General features: G+C 39.1%; 1 non-coding gene across 1 annotated transcript; it reads right to left on the bottom strand.

The window, feature by feature from the left end:
• Positions 1–223: 223 nt before the first annotated feature.
• Positions 224–305, bottom strand: trnas-aga (transfer RNA serine (anticodon AGA)). The gene has a single exon. It is a non-coding gene; the product is annotated as a tRNA-Ser (tRNA).
• Positions 306–4968: the final 4663 nt, after the last annotated feature.

The raw sequence follows: 4968 nt of genomic DNA, 5'->3' as shown, positions 1-4968 counted from the left end.
AATGCAGAGTACTAACCACTATACGATCACGGTGAGCTACCGGTCTACCTGACGTGTCCCTGAATACAAAGGGGCCTTGTCATCTTTAGCTTGCAGACAAAACTGTTTCTTACCAACATAACTCTTTTCAAGGGTAATCCTGTAACAGTGACTTTTTTTCCTTTTATAAAGTTTAAGCTAGGCCTCCAGAAGGTTACAAACTAAAGCAGGCGCATGCTGTCAATGTAGTCGGCAGGATTCGAACCTGCGCGGGGAGACCCCAATGGATTTCTAGTCCATCGCCTTAACCACTCGGCCACGACTACAAGCTGGTTGAAAGGGGCATGTCGTTTGTGGATTGATGCCTTGCAGCGTCGCTGCCCGAGGCCAGTGTAGATCAGCAAGAACTCAACAACAAAACGTACCGCTCCACAAAAAGAGGCTCGTTTGGCCGAACAGGGACTTGAACCCTGGACCCTCAGATTAAAAGTCTGATGCTCTACCGACTGAGCTAAAGCTGGGGAACAATAGTCTGTTTGAGGAAGGGGAGAAGGAAAAAGAAGGGGAAGAAGGGGAAGAAAGAAAAAGAGAGAAAAGAGAAGGAAAAAAGAGAAAAAATTAAAGGAAAGGGAAAAGGTAAACCCACCTTTCACCCTTCTGTGTGATTTTTGGTAGATTGGTATTCATATTTTACAGAAAATTGCCTTTTTATATATTTCATGGGCAAATCACTGACGTGAACGGCGTCGGTTCGAGTCCCACCTCTGACAAGGTTGAAATCACCCAATATCTTTTCTATTATTTTCTTAATGAATGAACACATATGTATAGATTTCATGTGCTTTTTTGCCTTAACACATATTTTATAAAAACATATTTCTCCTTGTATGGATACATGTTAAAATGTATTTATTATATGAATATGTGGTTTCTTGAAATGTATTATTTATTTTATTATTTCACCATTGAATATAATAAATCTTTATTATCTTTTTTAAATTACTCTCTTTTCTAACTGAACTATATTTATTTTTTGAGTAAATTAATAAATGGAGCATTGACATCACGCTGACATTATGGATACATCAGAGGTGATTAATAAAAGATTGAAGTAAATTGTCAATTACAGTTTTTTTCAGTCGCTAACAAGCGTTTGTCCAACCAGTTGTCACATTTTCAAAACTCTAAACACAATTAGCACAGCATCAGTCTTTTGTGGCCATACCATGCACACATTTCATGTCGTTTTCAAACAATATGCAGTCAGTGAACACATTTCCACAATGCTTACATTTTCTTAACAGACAATACCTCCCAACAAAATTATGGATAGTTTTTGTTGTATTTACAAATGTTAACACACACCATCCCACAATAGCAAAAACAATATTCAAAACCTTAGATACAGTATAAAAACCTCTGCTTCTGCAATGATATCAGTTCAAAAACAATATATCTCAGCTGATAATAAACAAACAATTGAATAATTGAGACACAGCTGATTTATGTTGGGTAAATTGGGCCAATCATAGCTGATTCCAGTCTGGCTTTGACTCAGTGGCAGGGGTTATTTTTTTCTATTACATTGACACTTATACAGTAAAAGGAGGACTTTGAGGAGTGATGTTTTTGGACACAGAAACAGAAAAAAACACACTGTAATGTCTGGACGAGGAAGAGTAAGAGCAAGGGGCCCAGGGAGAAGAGCAGGCCCAGTGAGAGATGCAGTGAGAGGTGCAGGTGCAGTGAGAGATGCAGTGAGAGATGCACTGAGAGGTGCAGTGAGAGATGCAGGTGCAGTGAGAGATGCAGGTGCAGTGAGAGGTGCAGGTGCAGTGAGAGATGCAGTGAGAGGTGCAGTGAGAGATGGAGTGAGAGATGCATTGAGAGATGCAGGTGCAGTGAGAGATGCAGTGAGGTGTGCAGTGAGAGTTGCAGTGAGAGTTGCAGTGAGAGGTGCAGTGAGAGATGCAGTGAGAAATGCAGTGAGAGATGCAGTGAGAGGTGCAGTGAGAGATGCAGTGAGAGTTGCAGTGAGAGTTGCAGTGAGAGGTGCAGTGAGAGGTGCAGTGAGAGATGCAGTGAGAGGTGCAGTGAGAGATGCAGTGAGAGATGCAGGTGCAGTGAGAGAGGCAGTGAGAGATGCAGGTGCAGTGAAAGGTGCAGGAGCAGTGAGAGATGCAGTGAGAGGTGCAGGAGCAGTGAGAGATGCAGGAGCAGTGAGAGATGCAGTGAGAGATGCAGGTGCAGTGAGAGAGGCAGTGAGAGGTGCAGGAGCAGTGAGAGATGCAGGTGCAGTGAGAGGTGCAGGAGCAGTGAGAGATGCAGTGAGAGGTGCAGGAGCAGTGAGAGAGGCAGTGGCCCTCATTTATCATTCTTGCGTAGAAACGGGCGTATATGTTGGCGTAAGATTATGCTTACACTCCTCTCACCGCCTGATTTATGAAGCTGTGCGTACCTTTGAAATCCAGGTGTACGCAATACCTGCCCTTGATAAATGCCGCGGCTGAAAACGATCGTCATTAGAATAACACGCCCCTATATATTCAAGTATCCGCCTCCCCCACACCCTCATTTTACACCATCGACACACGGAAGACGGCAAAGAGGAGACACTTCTCTGGAGATCGAGACCATCACCATCATGAAAAATTATTATTAAATCAAACAACAATATTGTTGATGATAAATTCAAAGTTAATTGTATTTTTTTTTCAAAACGCTATAAATCCATCCAGTTTTTGTCTAAAAAAACAACAACAAAAAACAACAAGAAGAGAACATGCAACATATAATCAGGGACTCATATTATAAATTAATATAAATTAAATAAGTGCAACTGCATGAAATAAATAAAAGCCAAACAAAATAAATAGTAAAATAAATTAAATAGTAAAAATAAAATAAATATTTCCAATGTCACGTTCCAATATTGTCCACCACATAAAACAAATAATTTAAAAATAACACACAAATACAGTCCTTAAATACAACAATGTTAAAAATACATTCAAATCATTAAGTAACACATTTAGGCTAATAGTAATTCGTGCCGAACTTGAAAAAAGTAATGATAACAATATTCAGGCCTACTATTAGGCGTGTTGTAGCCATTAACTAAGTGCATTTAGTTTCATATTTGTTAAAAAATAATAATGTTATTTTTTCGCCATCTATGTTGATTATGAAAAGTGAACATAGGCTAAGATAGGATGCGCAATATATCAGGAGACATGCTCAGACATGATTTTGGCCACTTAATTAAGTTTTGTTTTGTAGAAAGCCTTTCTTTAAAGTGAATTTCGTTTTGTATAAATTGTATCTTAATTTTAATATTTTTTTCATCAACCAATTGCCTGGATTTAATAAATAAGAAGCAAATAGCAGACAATATAATCATGAGTCATGACATGGAGGTGCGGGCGCGGTCCCTTGCATTGCACGTGAACTGGGGCGCATCTCATCACAAATTAACCGAAACTCAGTATATGCCTCACAGACATGAGAAATATATCTATAAAGAAAGCTTGCAATGTCTTTAAACGAAACAATTATAAACGAAAAGAAATAGGCTACTCTCTCTATACCGCGCGTTCACTGCGGAGATGGTGATCATCAATTTAATCTTTGCAGACACAACACTAGTTTATTAATAGAAATAAAATACAAATTTATTTTTAAAAATGGTGTTTATCGCGTTTTGGAAAAGAGCTCCTCATATCTTTTAGTTTGTCAGTGCGTTTTGTGGTGTTAGGAATTGTTTTTCTGCGCATTTCCGCACTAACTCAAAACGTGCGTACATGTACACCACCTCCTGACCTGGCGTAGGATTTGAGCGTGCCGTACGCCAACGTCCATATTGATAAATATCAAAGTCACTGTGGTTTTGGGTGTACGCTGGAAATTTGGTGTATGCACTTTTGATAAATGAGGGCCAGTGAGAGGTGCAGGAGCAGTGAGAGATGCAGGTGCAGTGAGAGGTGCAGGAGCAGTGAGAGATGCAGTGAGAGGTGCAGGAGCAGTGAGAGATGCAGGAGCAGTGAGAGATGCAGTGAGAGATGCAGGTGCAGTGAGAGGAGCAGGGCCAGGGAGAAGAGCAGGCCTAAATCATTTCAGTATACTCACCTTCGTGCCAGGATCAGTCGGAACTCCATTCTGTGTGCCAAATCCAGCTGGTCCAAGATGGTCTTGCTACTGGAAATGTAACCCATCTTACAACCAGCGGCACTGCACCAGAGGGTCTCCGTGATCATCAGGTAGTACCTATCGACATCCAAAACCTGGCGGGCTCACTTGTGGGCTCCATAACCTGTGAGCTGTTTTCCACACACAGGACAGCACAGCCTGACCTTCCAAAGGTGGTATGGCATCCACAAGACAAGCCGGTGTGTGAAAAAATGCTCTGGAGTGGGGGCCTTGTATCGATACGTTTTTATTTATTAATTACCCATATGACTATGGAGTTCCTTGAAATGTGCTATACATATGAGATATATAGGCCTATAATAATAATAATAATAATAATGTTTTGACTCAGGCTCACTGAATGATTACTGAATGACGAGAAACAATTCTATGAACAATAAAATGTTTTATTTTTTAACAATAAAATATAACATTAAACTATGCACATAATAAAGAGTATATATATAACATGGAGAACAGTAGTAAACACACAAAAGTAGAAACAATACGAGTATTAAAAAAAAACATATAAAATAATTAAAATAAAAGTCCCTGAGTGGGGTCGAACCCCCAACCTAATAATAAATAACATATATAATAGTAATAAACACACAAAGATAAAAAACTTTATAAAACTATATACATAGTAGTGAGTATATATATATATATACATAAAATAATGTAATGTATATATAAAAAATATATAAAAAATTAGCTATTTCTTTTTCTTTACTTTTTCAAGCCACTGTTCTTTCGTAAGTGTCTCTGTGACAGGGCAGTAGATAGTCCCTCTAAACTGGCTGT

This window comes from Siphateles boraxobius, unplaced genomic scaffold (assembly GCF_051911475.1).
Source record: "Siphateles boraxobius isolate OS27281-9 unplaced genomic scaffold, OSU_SipBor_1 6, whole genome shotgun sequence".
Lineage (NCBI taxonomy): Eukaryota > Metazoa > Chordata > Actinopteri > Cypriniformes > Leuciscidae > Siphateles > Siphateles boraxobius.
Note: the sequence above shows the minus strand (reverse complement) of the source record. Positions and strands in the feature narration are given on the sequence as shown.